The 22465-nt window shown below is 29.6% G+C and overlaps 1 protein-coding gene across 1 annotated transcript in view; it reads right to left on the reverse strand.

Annotated features, from left to right (window-relative positions):
• Positions 1 to 6978: 6978 nt before the first annotated feature.
• LOC129963925 (forkhead box protein C2-B-like) overlaps positions 6979 to 22465 on the reverse strand; it is a 166546-nt gene continuing 151059 nt past the window's right edge. The window contains exon 2 of the mRNA XM_056078519.1: positions 6979 to 7376. The gene's annotated coding sequence lies outside the window, so the exon portion shown is untranslated. The remainder of the gene's footprint in view (positions 7377 to 22465) is intronic.

Genomic DNA, 22465 nt, shown 5'->3' on the forward strand with positions numbered 1-22465 from the left:
ATTAAAATGTGACAGAATTTCAGAGTCCAACTTTTAAATCGTTTAGAATCGCTTTTCCTTGTTTTAACTTCACATCGCATTTATAAATTAATAATCGTAATTATGATAGCCATGAGATGAAGTGATATCCTGCCCTTTTTGGATATATTACAAAATTATGTATGCGCAAACTAGGAAATATGAAACAAATCATCGTTTCTAATAAGAGTACTGTAATTAAGAAATCAGGATGCCAAAGCCTTCGGTTAAATGTAGTATACGTGATATGAAAGCACGCTGTACATTTGCAAGCATTTGAGGAGTTATAGATGCAAATAATAACGGTGATGAAATGTTGAACTCCAACAAATTATTACAAGACATCTAATGCATGCAATGTTTCATATAACCTCAAAGGAAAACTAGCGGGAGTGGTCTCTCCCAAACTTTCTCGCATAATCTCAAATAAAGACGTTATCCAAGAGAATGCCATACATGGTATTGACGTGCAATAGTTACGAAATATCAACCTGTGGCGTGAAATTGACGTTTTTATTGAATATTTCGTGCCATCTTTAAGGAGTTTTTTGGGGGGATTAATCCTTAGCATGCGGTTAATGGTATCCAAAAATCGAAATTTTGTTTTAGACTTGTTTTTTCAACCGATTAAAATAAAAATCTGACATAACACTACATTTGTAGTCACAAAATGTCATACCAAATGTGATAAATTTAAGTAATGAGTGCTGAATTTTATCTGTCTATCTAGCTCTCTTCGTTTTGTAGTTATTGTGCTAAATTATATTCGAGTAGCCGGATAGAAGAATTTCTTCTGAACAGATTTTGCTTAACATTTTATAGAAATCTGCACATTGGTGTATTGAACTTATATCAAATTTTATCTATCTAACTCAAAACGTTTTTGAGTTATCTTTGTCACAGACAAACTACCGGACGGACATTTTCCAAGATGTTTTTCGAATTTGGGGAGGTCTGATTCGTCGAAATCTCGATTTTGAATTTGTTGAGGATTACAATAATTTCTCTACGCTGCGCATATGAAAAAGTAAAAAAATTCCCAAGGGACTTTAATCTGAAAATGGCATGATACGACCAATATTTACACATTCAATCATTACAGTCACATCTAGCGCCATCTACTGATTCTGGGAATTGATATTCTGAAATAAAAAATTTTAAGCAGTGTTAGCAATATATAGTATCAAAACAAATTCTATTGTACCTATACTTTAATTAACGAACTTTTGTAATACTTCCTTCTTAAATAACCTGTATAATAATAATAATAATTTTCGATTTTTTTTTTTTTGCATTTTTTTTGTAAAATGTTCAAATTTTGTCAGACTTCCTGTTTAATCATAAATTATAATTGAAATAATTTCGAATTTTTTTTATGTATATTCAAGTAAATGAGTAAGAAACTTTTTATTCTAATAGGATCAAGCTCTAGATATCAGATCACCCTGTGTAGTTGTTCGGAATTAGTGAATATCAATATCTAACGGGTCAAACTATGCAAAAACCGTGGTAATAGATAACAATGCTTATATTGTAGGACATGCAAAAAATTCAAAACTCGCCCTTTATTGAACAGGCAACTATCATAAGAAATAGATATAGGGAATTATCATTATCAGTGTAAAAATAATATCCGAACCACGAAATATCCTGCATATTAGCGTCAAAAGTAATGGAATTTTTTTACTATACTTATCTCCATATTTATTTTAAAAAATAATAAAATCATTGAAAAGAATACTATCACTTACACACACACACATGTAACAGACTCATCAGAATGTAAAATTCTTTCTTGAAATATAAAGGGAATAGTCGCATTTGTTATGGGGGGCTAAGGACTTTGTAAGCGTTATCAAATCGTATCGTTATCATTATAACTTTTCAAAATAGCACCTTAGTAGAGGAATCTTAATCTTAGGGAAATGACTTCAAGTACCAGTAGGTCATAAAAAAAAATAGCCACATGTTTTGTTTTTTTATCATAATGTGAGAACATGATGTTGTTTTGGTCAGGGGTTTTTAAAGCTCTAAATCGCGTAGGCAATGAATGTTGAAGCTCGAAATAGCGTAGGCAATGAATAAAACATAAATGGGCATTTTCATCATCATCTTTTAATCGCATATATTTTTTTACTTGCTTTCACCAGTATTGCATTATTATTACGTATGCTTCTTTGAAAGCAGATGCGTTTATAAAAGGTTGACCTGCCTTTACCAGTATTGCTTTATTATTATGTATGCTTCTTTGACAGCAGATGCGTTTTTAAAAGGTTCACGTAGAACTATGAAATCATAGCTGTTATTTCATCTTAAAATCGGTCGAACTCCAAAACTTTGTTTGCCAGCTAGAAAAATTTAAAAGGAAAGTTAAAAAAATTATATATATATATATATATATATATATATATATATATATATATATATATAGCGAGAGAGAGAGACAGAGAGGGATATATATATAGCGAGAGAGAGAGACAGAGAGGGATATATATATAGCGAGAGAGAGAGAGAGAGAGCGACTGATACAGAAGTCTCGTGATTGTTTCAAACCGGTTTAAACTGGTTAATGACTTAAAAAATAATAATATTCTCCCATGATAACTTGAAATTTGCGATCGTAGATATAATCTTAATTTTTTTATCTTGATTATAAGCAAAAATTGGTGAGTAAATGGTCTTGATTAAACAGATCTTACAGAATTTGTTATTGTTTCAATTGAATCTTCTTTAATATAATCATCTTTACTCTTTTACGTATTATCACCATCAAAGAGGGAGAAGTTTTTAATGTTTTAAAAGCTTGAGAATTCCTGTCTAAAGACGAAACTTAACAATCTGACATACTGTTTGCATAAATGAAAATCCTTATTTATATCTACGTTGTTTTTTTTTTGTTTTTTTTAATCTATCAAGCATGAGCTTAAAACAAAATCTAACACGTCTTTAGTAAGAACATTACAAATCATTTGTAGAAATATAGATTGACGAAATGCCAGGGATTCATGCTGCTATGGTGTTTCGACGTACAATTACACAGGCAAATAAGCATTGGCACTGCCAATCCCACCAGGATTGAAAAATGGGCTCTACCCATATTATCTGGGGTCTCATATTGTTTTGTTATACAGCCAGCAGAGTCATTCGTTTAACTAAGAACTATAGAGGGCACAAAATTTGCCATCACAAAACATGTCTCCAGATACTATTTAAAGTTATTTTTAACTTCGGTTGCCAATCAAATAAACCATTAATACTTCAACTGACACGATCTCAGGAAAGACTGCCACAAGTCGGTCTTTGTTAAGGTTCCTCCCGGGCGGAACTGGGGAAGCTGTAAGACTAATCATTTCCCGAAAGACAAAGTTCCCTCAGTTCTCGCATCACACCACGTGTGATGGAAAAGGGTGTCCTGGCATTCGAAAAGAGAGAGGGGAACGCCGTTTTGGGGGTGCTGACAGCGGCATGTCATGCGTTATGCGATCAGGTTTCGAGATTTCTACTTGCAGGTGTCCATGCATAACACAGTGTTCCAGCCAGGCAGCTGTAAAAGCGGCTTGCTGTTGTTGTTGAAAGGGAATGCACCAATTCTGTTTTAATTTATTGAAGTTTCCTTCTGGCCGAATGATTGGTCATCATATGTCCGTTACTCATGTTTTTAAACGTGATAACTAAAAAACGCATTTACTTATAGAAATGAAATTTGGTGCGCAGGTTTAGGCCTAAATTGAGGATATCTGCAAGATTCTGCTCTAAATCTGTCAGAGAATTTAGGTTTTTATTCGCACTTCGCATGCATATAAACGTGATTATTCAAAAAAAGCCAAGAAATTCGGCAAGTGACCTTGTTATTAAAATTGCTGCTATGTATCAAATTTTAATTTCAATTGGTCGGAAGGAATTCATCCAAAATGCATATTTATTTTTATTCCATACAAAGTAGCACTAAACTGTCTTGTGAGGGGCTCTGAAGACTCTAAATTTAGGCACTCATAGTCTTGTCCAAGGTCCATAATTTTAATGTTGGAGGGGGACAGGTCACACCTTTATTTGGAAGTATGAGCAAAAGTTACGGTGAGATCATTCATTCTGACCTGATTTTAGTATAGTGGGAATACATTTTTTAATACTTTTTAACGTTCATTTTATCGTTTTAACGTTATATTTTAATCGTTAAGAGTTACTTAATTATAGTAGCTGTGGGTAGTTCAATCAATACTGACACATTTAAGGAAAGTTTCTGAAAAATAGTGTGCCCGATGCGTAAAAATTAAGATAAAACTTTGAAATAAATAAAAAATGTTAAACCTGTTTAAAAGTTAATTCTTTTGAAAGATTTAAGCACGTTTCCACATCCAGGAAATGCATTGGGCAGTCCGTTATAAATGTATCCACAATGTTAAATAATAATAATAAAAAACACACAGAGAGATGATGGTTATTATTTATAAGACAATGTCTCATCAAATATTTTTAAACTTTTTAAAAAATATATTTGAATTCATAATTTATTCGCATTAAATTGTAAATAACTAATATGAATTATTCTTGTAAAAGAAAAAGTTGACCTGCACTGTTTGACAATCTGTTTGACAACCATATTGATTTTATTAAATTAATCATGTCGATTAACTTTGATGACTGTTTTAATTACGTTCACATCATAAACATTTTAACTAATTACCTACGTTTGCAAAGTGACGAACTTAATTGATGAATAAAATTTTTGTGATCGGTGCGGTTGTTAAATCTAGAACGCACTGTCACACAATGTTGTTGTTCACTCTGTTGCTTGCACAATGTAACAATGCATCTTCATAATGTATAATCACCTGACAAGTAATGTCAGTACCAGAATCATCTATTATGTCCGGAGGTTAAGAACTTCGAATTCAAAAACTCCGAGACCATTCGTCAAATTGGCAGTCAAGGTTTTATTTTATATCTTAAATGCTGGATTTAAGAGCAGGCCATGATTGACGACGTTTCTAGGTGGCCATGAGCTATCCTATCAAACAAAAACAACAACAAAAAAAAAAAAAAAATGGTGAAATCGGTGCAATGTCTGTGACTGATCGGATTCTGTCGAAGTGTTTCTCGATTGGAAATATACAATAAAATAGTATTTTTTCTTCTGTGTAGGAAATGGAAGCTGGTAAGACATATCTAGGAGTCGCGAGTTTTCATATGAAATAAAACTTTCCGAAATTGTCATAGTAGTTTTAGAATTCAATCGTGGCTTCTCCACAAAGAAAATCTACCACGAAATAGCTTTTTATATTCTTTTTGGAAATGAAGAGTGCGGTAGAGTACACGACGCATTTTGATGTATTTAATAATCATATATGACAAAAATTGGAGAAAGTGGACCAGTAGCTGGAATTGAGAGAATGATTCATTAATTTTCCGACAACTTTAAATATATAAATGTCAAATCTAAAAAAAAGAATTATTTAATATTAATGTAATGAATGGAAGTTTTTTGCATTTCTAAATGTTACATTTTGCTATAAATAGAGCTATAAAAACTTCGCTATACTATTATTTTAAAATCTGTTCCGGTCGAGATAAAACTTTTAATTGACTTTAATCGACCCATAATTATTGTCAACAAATAAGACGTTCATCACATTGACAATATAAATTTTTATGAATTTTGAATTAAACAAAAATTTCACTTTTAAGTCCACTAATAAAAGAGTGTTTTTTAAAAACATCTTTAAGCCATTGATTTTCTACTTTTTCAACTAGCTTTAATCGACCCACAATTATTGTCAACAAATAGGACGTTTATCACATTGACAATATAAATTTTTATTAATCTTGAATTAAACAAAAATTTCACTTTTAAGTTCACTAATTAAAGAGTGTTTTTAAAAGCATCTTTAAGTTCTCGATTTTCTACTTTTTCATCATTAATAAACTTTGAGTTAAACATTGCAATTCGGAATCTTGCCGTTAATTTTTTTAGAAATTCACTACCCGATGGTACCGAACACATTAAATCTAAACTAAATTAAAATCAAGCTACCAAAGGATAACCCACAAAAATAAAAACATTGCCATGCCATCAGAAATTCACATTTATTCAGAATTCCATGCCTCTAGCACATAAGGGAATGAGTGAAAAATCTATCACAAAATTACATTTCACCAAATATGAAACAAGTCATAAAAGAGAATAAAAAAAAGAGATCAAATTCGGATGTTTACATATTCTTTTATTTCAATATACAACGTGTGTGGTATTACATTTATTAACATCATAAATTAATACAGCACAAGACCCTGTTTAATTCCGGTGAATCATTAAAAACAAATATTTACAAAGCGCTTGTATGATAACATATTTTTTTCTGACATTTATTACATTGAACAGAAACTGAAAAAAAAAAAAATAATAATATGCGGTGCATTCTATCGCAAATGGTATAAGACAAGCCAACCGAAACTCTAGTGCCAATTTCTGCTACAAAATTCTTCATGTGTCCTATACGAAGCAATGTGAACTATTTTCTAAGAAATTCACCAGAAAATCGAGTTCAACATTTGGATGTTAAAGATACCGATTTTATAATTTTACAAGTAGCTAAAAACATAAAAATTAGTTACCATTTAAAAATTACGTTATAAAAAATATTAAAATTTATAGAGAATAATTAAATATTGGGGAAAAACTGTTTTTAAATTTCAAAATCGACTAGCTAAAATTTATTTACTCCCAATTTCTTCTCTTTCAATTTTTTCTCCAATTAAATACCTTATCTTTAAAAGCATACCTATTGTAATTTTTTTTAAATTAAGATTTTTTTAGAAAAGGTTTAAAAAAATATTAAATGAAAAGCTGGATATCAAATATTAATGCCATATTATGGACTAATTTTCATTAAAGTAATGATACACTTTTAAAAGAAATGAATATTTCGTTCATATTATCGTTGCAAAAATTTACTAACATTTTATGCCCTTAATACAAAATAATTACAAAAATTTTAAAGCTTCCGTTTAAAAAATGTTTTTAAATAATAAATATATGATTTATAATTTATTAGTTTTATTGACCCGATATTAAAAAATGAAATAAGATTTGTATTCAATTTACACAGTTTTTAGATCATTTCTTTCATTTTAACAAATGATATCTAAATTTTATAGCAATCATAATTTTTGATTAAGTATATTTTAAAATGCGAACAACAACTTTTTAAACATTTGGCACATTTCCCAGTCAACTTTCATACTTTTTGAGAGAAAAATTTTTGAAGATAAAACATTCGTGGGTTTTTCTTCTTTTCTTAGTCTTATATTCTTGGCATGATGTTAGATGAGATTATGATTTCCTCCAAATTGGCACAGATCTGAAAAGAAAAAGAAATAATGTTGAATAAATACACACGTATACAGAAACAATAGATGCATGCACAAAATACACACACTTTACAGATGAAGAAAAAAGTAAAAAAAGTCTTTTCAATTCTGTGAGCAGTAAAATTCTTTGATGTTGTAGTTGAAATATGTAGATATATTGAAAAATACTGGAACTACATCTGCAGAATAGTACCTACTAAATCACACAACAATGGTATTAGTGGCGACTTGGCGACTGATATTGACTACCTTTATAAAGAAGAGAGACAAGTAGTATCGCCAAGTTAACAGATTTTCTTTTCGCCAATATCGCCATGTCCAGATTTTCTTTTTTACGATTCAATAAGAGAGTTAATCTGTGATTATATAGCAGTTTCAAGAAGCTTCAAATTACAGAATAGATCTATAAAGTGCCAGCAAATGGCAACACGGGGCAGTGTTATCTGAGTTAACATCTTTTTTTTTTTTTTCGTTATCTTATTTTTTTTTCTTTGCCATCAATTAGATCATATGGAATGCAAATTACATTATCATCTTAAGTAATCTATTTTAAATAATGTAATTCCTCTAACCCAATAAATGAATTCCTTGTAAATTTTGAAACAGCGCCTGTCACAATGCATAACAAGACTGTAGTTAAAATACAACCATAACTTCCATTTGATTACCTTGTACAGAGAGTGTACAGAAACTGTTTGATTTATTCAAATATGCATTAAAACATATTATTTCTGAATGCACTACGAAACAAATAAGCAATGGAATATGACAATCAATAGCTGATTGTTCTTAACATTGCACATTGTATTCTAACACTACTGTAATCATGAAAAAAAAAATCTAATACACTTCCATACTGAATTTTAAAAAAATCCATAATAATAAGCTTCTAGCTGATATACCCGGCTTTTCCCAGGGTCTATATTATCGAAAATGTAATTTTTTTAATACACATAATCTTTTATCTTTTTTATCAAAATGAGAATATTGACTTAAAATTCCATGATATCTGATTCAATGAAATAAGAACAAATAATAAGAGATCACAATCAATTATCAGATATCAATTATCAACAATCAGATTATCAATTATCAGATAAAAAATAATAAAAATATTTTTTTAACAGAAAGAGATTCGACAGCAAAAGCATCGCACTTAATATTGAACATTAAGAAACTTCATAAAATTCAACATTCTCGCAAGAATGTTACTTGAAAATAAATTTTTATTTCTTCGCCTTTTGCCATGGGAAATTACCTCGGGTGTAAAAAAATGGAAGTTTTTTCTTTTCTTTTCTTTTTTTAAAAAGTTAATTCAGAAGTATATCAGAATAAATATGAAACATCGATTACTTAACGATGTTTAGTTTCCATTACATAAAGCAATAAAAAATATTTTTTTTTCTCTTTGAAACAATAAGCGAAATACTTTTTAAGCCTTGTCTCATAGGTATGGGGACCTCCCCCCCCCAAAAAAAATGGGCAGTCAATAAAATTCTATAGGCGAGAAAAATAGCTGGACACACTGCGCATGCGCGAATGATTTTCAAGCGAATTCAGATGCTGTGCCTCTTTGGCGTGCTAAAAGAATCAGCAACTTTTCTCCATCGGCGTATTGAAATCGTTCGGTTAATTATCACGTTTTAGAATTTCAGAATCAAGCAATTTTTTAAATGTACCAATTTTTAAAAACTATTACTCTTTTCTGTTAATCACGGATGTGCAAAGATATATGTAGAAATTTAGAAAAATAGAGAGCACAATGAACAAAACGATATAAGGCTTTTGTGTCTAAATGTCTATCAAAATTTGAAGTTTATTTTCCTCAACAAGCGATTAATGCCAAGTTACACAAAACAGTTAATTGAAATTTTGATAAACCATTAATCCCTGATAAAACAACTAGCCGCCAGACTTTGTTTTGTCAGGATATAATTATGAATTTTAAAAATTAAACTAATAATTTTTATTAAAAATGAAGTTATATTAGTTGGTTACAAAATACTCGTTTGTTAGATATCAAGATAAACAATTCTCTACCGAGCTCATCTCAATCGAATACCAATTATTAATTATCAAGATTACAAAGAAAAAGACAATTACTAAAACCTTAAGTAGCACTGGGGATTTCTGACTTCTCGTTAAGACATGGTTGTCAGAGGGCGAAACCTATTTTATTCCTTCTAAAAATGCTTTCTGGGGGAAGAGGAGAATGCAGAAAACGGAGTAAGAGGAGGGAAGCGCTTCTTCGGTATCATGTGGCCCTCCCCCTATTTCTCATTTTCACACAGGCCTGTCACCACAGGTGGCCCTGCAGTACATGGGGAAGGAACATCCTGGCAATGGCGAGAATTGCTTTAGTAGCCCGCTCTGTATTTGCAATTAGAAGTGAAAGAAGACATCGGGGAACGTCAAAATGGTGGAACAGTGTTTTGAAGAATTGTTTTTATTTATTTATTTTCCTGAAGAAAACGATGTGATCTTAACTTATTTCATAAGATCTAGTTAAAAAGCGATTTCACTTTTATGACAGTATTTTAAAATTCTACAAGTATTGGCAAAACAACGTCTCCCAGAAACTTTCTCATATACACTCCAATTAAGTCCAATTCACCACCACCCGTAAAATTACTGACCATCGTTAAAGCCGCAAATGCCTTGTATGACATTAACGAATGAAATATAGATTTTTGGCGCGAATCGAACATTTTCACAGAATCTATCGAGAGAATATGTACTTTGAAAGTCTTTTTGGCAATCGAAAGAAACCAAAATTTGACATAGAATTGTAGTTATAGTCACAAGATAACACACTGGATTTCATTGATTTAATCACTCCGTTTATGAGTTACTGCGTTAACATGCATTCAAAGTCATGCATCTGACCTCCGACCCGCCACGAAGGCACACGGAAAATTTACTGAATGACCGGACCGCTGCAACAGCAACACTTGCGGGAACTGTGGTTGAGTCTTAAGGGCCATCACCGGCCACGGTACAACCCTCCTCGAAGGAAGTACGTTCCATTATCGATGGGAGGAGCCAGATCCCCCACCTATTTGTGTACCCTCCAGAGTGGCGAGATCCAACAACCATGTCGGAAACATCTCATCCTCATTTCGAGGTGCCCCACCCCGGGGGTTAACATGCATACAAAAGTAGAGACCAACAGATGAGCAGCTCCTTGATAAATTTGATAAGAGTCTGTATTTTAGATGCTAAACCTTTGCATGAAATGTTATGCACCAAACTTTTTACGTTTTAGAGTCATCAAATTCCCTTGTAATCGAACAGTCATACAGACAGACTTCCTTGAACGGATTTCTTTCAAAATTTGTTAGGAATCTAAAACTCTGGTCGTAAATCCATATAACAAATTTCATACGTTTGGCTCAAAGTGTTTTTAAGTTATTGTAAGTTAAGTCTGTTCATAAACAGACGGACAAAACGCTAGCTGTAGAGAGATTTGAAATGTGAAGATTCCTCACAATCTCGAGTTCGAATTTTTTGATGACAGCAATACTTCTTCCATACTTCGTATACGAGAAACTAAAAATTTCGGATAAATAAATCGTCTGATAAATTCAGAATTCATTTCTAAATTAAAGTGCTTGAATCCGCAAAGTCATGGCATCTTGTACTGAAAGTAGGAGTGTTTTCATAGCAAAAATTTATAGCACACATATGCGAAATTACAAACATAGGCAAGTAATCTATCATTTAAATATATCATTTTTTAAATGCAGTAATTGTGGTTTCCTTTTTAAGAATTCTTTGCCTATCCCATTGATTATCCATCCCAATTGCTGTCTCTTTAATTAAAATCTGGATATTATTTGTTCATCTGTACAGCAACATTTTCCAAATAACTTGTTCTATATAAGACAGCTGGCGCAGCTTATTATGATTGATTATTTCGGGTCCAAAAAAAAGTGTTCACTACATCAGAATGATCAATATATCCAAACGCTTTAAATGAATATGATTCTATAAGTATACACAGACAGCAGAAACAAAAAAACCCACACAAAATCATTCGCATTTTTCATTTGTTTTAATTAGAAGCAGAAAAATTAATTCAATGTACAGGGCTGAAAAAATATTTATACATATTCAATTTTTAATACTTTTTTATAAAGTTATCAAGACTATTGTATTATCAAGCATTCATAGGATAAACTTTTAATGTAAATAACATTCATCAAATGATTCTGAATGAAATGAAATGAAGAGAAATTCATTCACTTCTAATCTAGAAACAAAAACATGATAATTTGGATGATAGAAGAATGAAAAGGATGAAAATTACTGCGATATAATTGATTTTTCTTTAAATTTGCAATTGCTATATATTTAAAACATTTTTCCTGGGGAGCAAAGTACAGCTCGCCATGCCATTTGCTCTATAGACATGTAGACCAGTAAATGCCCAATAATCAATCATCATCTATTAATGAAAACGTCATCACCATAATTTCTATCCTCTTTATAAACATAAAAAATGTAGAGAGAGAGCTAATCTTTTTCTTTACAAAAAAAAAAAAAAAATATCTGTAGACATTTTTTATTATCAAAATAAAGGAAAAATATCAGGAAAATTACTATTTACAAGCCGCCGTTGATGTTACGCCTGTGATGCTAACAGCATTAATTTAATAATGTAAACCAACTATGATGAATTATATCTTATCATGCCAAATGAAAGTATTATTTTGAATTATTTTTTCTTATTAAGCAAAAAGCATTCTGGTTTATTAGTTATGTACAAGAATTAACGAAATTGATTCTTGAAGTTGGGAAATATATCAAGGCTTTTATTTTGTACTATCTCCAGAAAGTGGTGAATGGAAAGGGGTGAGGGACAAGGGATCATTGATGAAGTGTGTAGGGTAATGACCTTTTAAATAAAATAAAAACTAGTGAAATCGCTGCGTTAGGTTTCGACAACCCTGACGCTGCTTTTTTATTTATGGAAATATACAATGAAAAGAGTTTTTGGAGTTCCCTCAAAACTGAAACGTACAAGACGAGTGACCATTATGACACATCCAGGGTCACGAGATTTTATAATCGAAAAAGCAGGCCAAATGGTTGAAGAACTGGTTCTTTTGTTTTCTCAACTATTTTAAGTATATAGATTTTGAAAAACACATTACATTAAATTTATGTTGTAATATCACTTTCTTTAGTAAAAAACAAACAAACACCCAAAGATCCTAATTTTCTAATTCAGTCTATTCATTCTCTAGCAACTAATTGCTTTACCCATGATAAAAACAATTATTAATAATATAAAACAAGGGAAGTCGCAATACCTACACGAGATTGCATTATTTATGTTTAACAAAATTGCACGAACTTCCAAAATGTAGTAATGGTTACAACCTTTCCAATACGCATAGAAAATACATAAACATAAGCAACTACTTCATTCAATCAGCAACTTCCATTTTTCCAATATTATCTGTTTCGATATCCTACAATATAATAAATACTTATTTTTATTCATTTTAAATGATAAAAGAATACACCGCATATATAAATCGATTCATTGATTTTATTCCATGATGTCAGCTATATTTAGAGTAGACTGCACTTCCACATTTAAATTAAATACCTCATTGATTCTATTAAAAAAATCCCTTAAAAGTATTCGAAATGCGGAACAGGAAAGTAAAAATAAAAATAATAATAAAAAAAAAAGTGAAGTAGCTCTAAAAAAGAAGGAGCCGATAGTGTGAAGCTCGAACGCAGTCAACAGCTGACACCTCGTATAGTTTCCAAGCTATCTGCAAGAAAACCGGAGGCGATTTTATTTTTAAATTCTCGCCTCTCGGTGACAAAGAAGAGGTTTTAACCATGGATTTCGGAGCAGACGATATCGGGCCGTCGAAGGTCTGTTCGCGAACACCTGACGCGAACAGTTGTTCCAGAAAATAATCCTCTGAGCTTCATTGTTTGTTGATAGGGATGCAACATTTTCTGCCGTTTTTTAACGTAATCCAGTGCAGGCGTTAAACATTTTTTTGTTGTTGTTCATGTTTTTAGATGAATAATCCATTATATAAAACGAATAATCCAATGTCAAAGTATGAACAAAAAAAAAAAAATTCTGAAAGGAGTTATTGAAATTAATTTGGCGTAGTTTAAATTAATTTGAGGTGGATTTTCGGAAAGACAGTATATGTAAAGCATGTTCAGAATATGCATTAAAATTAGATGAATATAAAATGCAAGCAATAACATTATTTTAAGCTTATAAAAAGCAACAAAATTCATTTAAGATAAAGAGTATAACAATTTCAAATAAACAAAAGTCGATTACCAAATTGAATCCTGATTCCTAAAATATTAATAAGACGGAATCAATCGTATGCCTAATTTGTTTTTAAATCTTGAAAGTAAAAATGTTTTTGAATATTAAAAATTTTAAAAAAATCTTGGGGATGGTTTGACAAGTTTATTTAAAGGTAAGAAAATAAACGTGCCCTAGTAGGAAATCTCATAATTTCACACAGTCCAAACAAAGATAATTAAAACTATGTTGATGTTGTACAATTATACTATGATGTTGAAATACTATTGCTTTAAAATTTTATATGAAATAATCAAAATATTTCGTTGTCAATTAATTTTAAATTTCCTTAAAATGCATACGTGTTTCTCTTTTTTTTACCATCACATAATTAACTTATGTTTCAACACGATATCAGATAGGGGTTTTTTCCACTACTCTCTCGTATATAAAGTACAGAGAAAGTATTGAAATCGTAAAAAATTGCGAATTCGAGATTTTGTTGAATTTCTACGTTTTACATCTCTCTAAGTTAGAAAAGTACATTTTCAGTATTATGTCTGTCTGTAAACACATAATTCAAACACCTTTGAACTATTTCTTGTTTCTACTTTAAATGAAAATAATTTCCCACGCTGAATGTTTTTTTAATCGGACGTATATTTATTTAAAGAAAGTTTTGAAGCTAATCGACATTCTTTTCTTCTGATTTTTAAATAATAATAATATTTTTTTGCTTAATAATTTATTCGAAAAAAATATCTTACTTATTCATTCTAAATATTTTTATACATTTTTTTTATTATTTTTTGAACACAAGCAAATGTCCTAGATTAGTTAAAATAGGCACGAGTTTGCATTATCCGTTTTGGCTAAGCGAAATTTCCCGATAATTCTCTTCGAACTAAGACTTAAATTGCATTCGGTCAACCTATTTCAGTGAAAAAATGCCCCTCTTATCCTATAGACTGCCTCATGGTGGCGAGGGGGTGTCACTGGATGGAATGGGTGAAGTACATCGGGAGTTTAAATCTTGTTAGGGCTACCCATGGCGTGAAATCATTCCATTATGTCCAGATAAGGTCTACAGGAACTGGAGCTAAGTCAAACTTCTACCTTTGGTGCTCCAATCTTAGGACACACAGGGTGTCCATTTTCCCCATATATGAATAACTTCACTAACTTCCAAACTTCTACCTTTGGTGCTCCAATCTAGGACACACAGGGTGTCCATTTTCCCCATATATGAATAACTTCACTAACTTCCTAACTTCTACCTTTGGTGCTTCAATCTTAGGACACACAGGGTGTCCATTTTCCCCATATATGAATAACTTCACTAACTTCCAAACTTCTACCTTTGGTGCTCCAATCTTAGGACACAGAGGCTCTCCATTTTCCCCATATATGAATAACTTCATAGATTTGATATAGCTCTGTTGTTCTTGAAGATGTGCAACAACAGTGGGAAAAAAATGCATTCCAGTTACACAATTCTTTTGAATATTGTTATCGGATATGGCTATCATGGATGTTGATAAGAAAGTTGTGCAGTAAAATCTCTACACATACTGATGAAGAGATAAAATTATCAATGGGACAAATACAAAATAACAAAAACTTTAGGTGATAATGTTAGTAATAATAGTTAAGAATTAAAATATCGTAGATTAACGGAATAAATAAGAATCCTACTTGCCTCAGAATAATTCCAGTTCAAAAGTTTTTATTAAAAAAAAAAGGAAATTTTAATTTTACAATATAAGCTTTTTTTTCAATTAAGACTTTCTTTCCAAAACAAAGAATATGATTTATATTTCAAGATTTTCCGATTGATTTAAACAATAATTAATATAATAGTTCTGTTGGCAATTCTTATTTAAGTCACGAGTCAGAAAGCTATTAAAAAGGATTTTTTCACTTGAATTAACTAGTTAGTGAGCCAGTTCCCATAATGGCCCATTTTACTCGATTTACAATCTAAAACTGACACAATCTCAATTTTGATGTTTTTTGATCAATTTTATTTGTTCTATTTATCGTTCAAGTACATAGCATAAGTAAATTTTTGGTTTATTATCCAGAAGTAAATTTTTTCTTTCTTCAGAACATTTAGTGATTAATAATGCCTTATGATAAAGCTAATTAATTCTCAGCATCTTACACGATTAATAATGTTTTTGCTGAAAATAAATGAAAATTTTACTTCTATTTTTATCGGCAGCCTCTGCTGGGGGCAAATTTTTCGAATCCATCTAATTCGATGCAGTCGCGCAAGAGCAAATATCTAGTATGATATGATAATAAGATGACTCTAATTAGCATATCATTGAAGAAGATGCAGTTCTTTGTGTATCGCCGCACATATACAAGACGGTAATGTTGGATTTGCAGATTGGGATGTTGTTGTCGTTGTGTGTATACAAGCTTATGTGCATCTTCGATAAGTATGTTTTTCTTTTCTTTTCTTTCTCTTTCATTCTGGTTAAGAGATGTTAAACGAGTTTTAATATATATTCTAGTCATCCTGTAATCGTCATTGTGAGGATCTCTTTCTGGTAGATAAATGCAATTTATTAATTTAGGCCAAATTTTTCTTAAGAGTTGAAAAAAAAAAAGATCATTAATTTACGATATAGATATACATTTTTTAAATCAAAATTTATAAATTCATTATATGAAATTGATATGATTTATATTAACACTTAAAAATAAATGCGAAGAATATCAATATACATCATTTGTTAATCACGAGTTTGCATGTCTGTTCAGTTTTTCTTTGCCCATTAAATTGAATTTAAGATAAATAATATTTAATATATATTTATGAAAACTCCAATCAATAAATTAAACTCCCTGTCCCATTCATTAATCGATACAGAAATTATTCCATAAGTCAATGCCATACTATAACTCATATTGACAATGGTTCTTATTATTGAAACAAAATGCAAGTCCAGAGCACAAATCAATTCGCTTTATATGCCATATATTCTTTATTTATCTAAAAATATTAGTAAATAATATAGAATATATATATTAACGCAACTTTCAATCAATAAATTTAGCTTCCTACTCCATTTCTTAATCATCCCAGAAATATCCCACAAGTGTTAGTCACTGTAATATTATAAATCATTCTGACAATGGAACTAACTCTTGTACAAGAATATATAAAGCTGGTTGGAGTACAGGAATTTTCAATTAATAGTTTGATGATGGACATAAATTAGCCCTAAGGGGTCCACGTCCCCCTATCTCCAGACGACACTCCTGCTCCTCATTACAAGACACGGGATGCTGCTTAACCCTTTGAACCCGGCGGGCTGGGAGAGAGAGGAAATGGTCCCGTGCCAGAGACTCGCTTTATTTTTAGCCTGCATCGGGACAGATTTATGGGGCGAAATGAACGGCCCCATAAATTGCGTTTGTTGAGAGGAAAAGAAACACAGCGGGAAGAAAAAAGAAGATCAGATAGGGAATATTAACAGGAGGGTGAAAAATGAGGTTTGGGGTGCTTCTTGCGATCCACCAGCCTTCTCTTGGAACAGCAGCCACACTGTTGCTTAACTTCGCTTTTTCCCTCAAATTTATAGTCGAACGCAGGTTAGATCCATTCTGGGTAGAATAAGTCTGAAAATATCCCCTTTTGAAATATTTATTAAAAAATATAAAAGTAAATCTAAAAAAGCAAAGAAAGATTTGCGGAAGAATATAGATTATAAAAGAATCTCAAATTTATAATCGAACTCAGATTAGATCCATTCTGGGTAGCATAAGTATGAAAATATTCTCATTTTGTAATATTCATTTAAAATATGTAAAAGTAATCTAATTTAACTTAAATTTCGTTGTGTATATTATAAAAAGGATTCTAAAGAAAGATTTACAGAAGAATATAGATTATAAAAAAATTCGATCTCAAATTTATAGTCGAACGTAGGTTAGATCCATTCTGGGTAGAATAAGTATGAATATATTCTCCTTTTACAATATTCATTAAAAATAGATAAGTAACCTAATTCTAACTTAAATTTCATTGCTTATATTATAAAAAGAATTCTAAAGAAAAAAAAGTTTTACAGAAGAATATAGATTCTAAAAGAATTCAATCTCGAATTTAAAGTTGAGCGCAAGTTAGATCCATTCTGGATAAAATAAGTCTAAAAATATCCCCGTTTGGAATATTCCTTAAAAAATATAAGTAATCTAATTTAACTTAAATTTCATTGCTTGCATTAAAAAAAGAATTCTAAAGAGAGGAAGAAAAAATTCCAGAAAAATGTAGATTATAAAAGAATTTAGTCTCAAAATTATAGTCGAAAATAGGTTAGATCCATTAGGGATAAAGTAAGTCTGAAAATATCTTTCTTTTTAAATATTCATTAAAAAATATAAGGTATCTAATTTAACTTAAATTCTAATTAACTTAATTTCATTTCTTATATTATAAAAAAATTCTAAAGAAGCAAATGAAGAATTACAGAAGAACATTGATTGCAAAAGAACTCAATCTCAAATTTATAATCGAAAGCATGTTCGATCCATTCTCGGTAGGATAAGTCTAAAAATATCCCTTTTACAATATTCATTAAAAAATATAAAAGTAAATCGATAAAAAGCAAAGAAAGAATTTCAGAAGAATATAGCTTATAAAAGAATTCAATCAGATTTATAATCGAACACAGATTAGATCCCTTCTGGGTAGAATAAGTATGAAAATATTCTTCTTTTGCAATATTCATTTAAATATATAAAAGTAGTCTAATCCTAACTTAAATTTCATTGCTTATACTATAAAAAGAAATCTAAAGAAACAAAGGAAGTATTTCAGAAGAACATAGAATACAAAAGAATTCAATCTAAGAAAAAACAAATCAATCTAAAATATTCGAAATGTTCTTCATACATTCATTTTGGTCAAGATCAATGTATTCTATTTATATTGAAAAATTGTTTCCTCATTTACAAAGAAAGAAAGAAAAAATTAATTCTGATTAGTGTATTTCCTAACTGCTTCCCATTTTTTAAATAACATTACAATTTATAAGTAAGTAATATCGCCATATTTAAAAGCAAATAACAACAAAAGAAAAAGGAAGGGGCGATTCATTCTGGAGGAAATATTTCTGAACGCGAAATGCTTTTCATTCTTTTTATTATTATTATTATTACTATTATTATTTATTCCAGTAAATCTGGAAGTATTCTGAATATTCTCAAAAACGAAAAAGAAAAAGATTCATTCAGGAAAAAATATTTTCGATAAGTTTGCTCTTTTTATTTATTTTTTCCAATTTATCTGAAAGTAATCTCATTGCACTTAAAAGTAATTTTCTAAATCACAAAAGAATTAAATACATTCTGAGAAAAATATTGTCGAAATTTTAACATTTCTTATATTTATTCTAACGAATTTGAATCTAAGTGAAATATGATCATACTGAAAAGTATTTCTCTGAATTTTGAGAGAATTTATTTTAAAAATATCCATATTTTTATTTTTAAAAAAAGTGCATATTTTTGATGAGAATTTAAAAATTCTTGTGTTTTTTGATGTAAAAAGTTCAAAATTTTCCTCTATAATAATACCTGACTAAAATTTTTTATCAGATTTAATTTTAAAATGCGAAAAGTTCTAAATACTAATACAATTCGTTTTAAACACATTTGTTATATTTTTAAGTTAATATCTATATTGCTTTGCTTTTGCTTTATTTAAAAAAAATATATATATAAATTTAAATAGCTGCCCCCTTTGCCTCTTCTTTTCAAAAATTTATTTCATGTCTAATCTTAAAACAAAATTTTAATAATATGTAAACAAAAACATCTGGAAATTCTAAAATCAGAATACTTTTTAAATTCTCACTGAACATATTTTTTAGTCATTTATTAAGAATTTAATTAAATTTCATTTTCATTAAATTTAATTACTGTTTTATATATTAAGGTAACATGGTTTTAAATATTTAAGAATAATTTAAGCAAAGTACAAGAAGCATTTTACTAAAAATACTCCAAAAGAAATAACGATATGGTTGACTTATCATTTTTCATCAAATCCAAACATTTCTAATTAACAAGGCAATACTCGACATGTAAAGATCCAAACCTCACATAGTTTCATATCCATTTATTGTGATAAATAGATTTCAGCTCTTTTTTTTTTTTTTTCCCTAAATAGTTAAAAATTTCATTTCAAAAAAGTTCATTTCATTAATAGTGTTTACAAATCTTGAGCAATATGTTTTGTTTTCATCCCACTACTAGGAAATGCTATTTGAATGTCTTTTCATTTCTGACAGATCAATGACTTCTCAATTATCTAACGAATATAGTAACTGGAAAGAACTTGCTTTCCGTCAATATTGCGCAAGAATTCAGAAATATCTATTCATCACAAAAAAAAAATACATTTATAGAATATTAAACAATAAAAATAACACTGAAATAATTACCGATGAAAGCCTCAATTGTTTTCTATCCACTTTCACCAACTTTCAAACAAAATTATTCGCTAATCAAGGTGAAAATCTATAAAAAACATTAAAATAATTATCCATGAAAGCCTCAACTATTTTCTATCCACTTTCACCAACTTTCAAACAAAATTATTCGCCAACCAAGGTGAAAATCTATAAAAAACGCTGAAATAATTACTCATGAAAGCCTTAACTATTTTCTATCCACTTTCAAACAAAATTATTCGCCAACCAAGGTGAAAATCAATAAAAAACATTGAAATAATTACCCATGAAAGCCTCAACTATTTTCTATCCACTTTTATCAACTTCCAAACAAAATTATTCGCCAACCTAGGGGAATATTTATTAAAAAAAAACATTGAAATAATATACCATGATAACTTCCAACTATTTTTGATTTACTTCTACCATTTTTCAAACCGAAATACTCTCCTATTCGAGCAGCTTTCTAGATGCAAATCTACAAAATGCCTCAACTTTTTCAAACACGGGACTTTCTTCATGCTTCAGGAAATCTTGGCTCTGCTTCAACTTCAAGGTTTTCACATTTTTTTAAGAAAATTAAACTGAAATGTTTATATTTATGTATATACACTGCAGTAAGTAATACACTTGCTTCTCGCATAGTTTTCAAGTAAAAAATGTATCCCGAAAAACATTCACAGATGTGGTTTCCCAACAAATTAAACAACAGAATATGAGCAAGTATTTGAGCTTTCAAAAATCATTCTGGTTTATTGCTAGAAAATAATCAAGTCTGGGAATAATATTTGCATAAAGAAATAAATTGTTTAAAATTAACTAGATGATATAATAACTATTATAGATCAGGACTTAAATACTTTCATATCTAATATTTTTCATGTAAAAAATACTTTTGTTTAAAATACGCACAAAAAAAATTCTTCTTATCGTCTGAAATGCTTTTTAACAAGAGATTCAATTGCACCAGACGATTTTTAAAATCCACGGACAGCTAATATTCGCTATAAATTATTTGCATTTGCAACATGGGTACTTCAAATATAGTTCACTAATGTTGAAGAAATGTTTTAATGGACGCTTTCAGACAATTAAATAAACAGGTATTTTTCATTAATAAAATGCATAAAAATAAATCAAATCAGTGGTTGTTCCTGATGCAAATTATTAATATTCTGTATTCACACCTTTTCTTTTAGAGTTATACCAGAATTCGTCTTGTCAATTTGGGCAATAGTTTTTCGTGTATGTTCTTGTATTCCAGAATAAAAAAATATTTCATTTGCGAATAAAACTTTATTTTCCAGGTTTCGCAAATTCTATAATATAAAATATATAAAAAAAATCAAATCAATAGTAATCCTGATAAAAAAAATTACTAATCATCACATTTTTCTTTTAGAATTATTCCGAAATTTGGCTTGTGTTTTGGCAATAGTTCTTTCTATATATTCTTGTACTTTGGAATTGAAAAAATATTTCATTTCATCGTAAAACCTTCATTTTCTGTTTCATATAAATTTGATAGCTATACCAAATTTCTCACTTACACAAAGTTCTGTAGTTCCTCAGTTAGAATATTATTTATTTATAAATTAGTGCGAAAAAAATGGCAAAATGTTGGATAATTTCGTATTAAAAGAATATTTCATTTCATTTAAACTAGGAAAAGTTGTGAATATTGTTTCCCTCTGATTTAAATAGTAAGAATGAAAAGTTTAGTTGAATTCAAACTAGTTATTTAGGGTTAGATATAGAGTTTATATAATTACAATGACTTTTATTTATATTGTTATCAAAACACCTTTTCAAGCATTTAAAAGAAAATTTTTCTTCAAAATCCTTCATTCACTTTTAAAGAATTATTATAGAGCATTTTACAGAAAATAATATGGGTCTTATTTACGTTTACAGCAATGCCATTCAGAATATGTTGGCTTGATTAAAATTCAAGATCTACTATTTATAATGGCAGTATTAAATTTTTCACATATGAATGAATGATACGCAAAATTTTCATACCTTAAACCAAATCTGTTCGGAATTCCAAGAAATTTATGTTTTAAAACAATAAATATCAGTTTCGGAATTAAAAAGATAAAAAATTTTCATGTATGTACATTTACAATCAATACGGTTAATCGGTCATTATTAATAATAACCGATCAATCATATAAATCATAACATATATTATGCAATATCCAGTAGAAGATAATATTGCCATTTGAAGTAAGAAACTGTCGTTTGGCAAATAAATAAATAATTTTTTTTTGAAATTCTGAACATTTTTAATTATTACGGATATTTATACAGT

Source organism: Argiope bruennichi, chromosome 3, assembly GCF_947563725.1.
Source record: "Argiope bruennichi chromosome 3, qqArgBrue1.1, whole genome shotgun sequence".
NCBI lineage: Eukaryota > Metazoa > Arthropoda > Arachnida > Araneae > Araneidae > Argiope > Argiope bruennichi.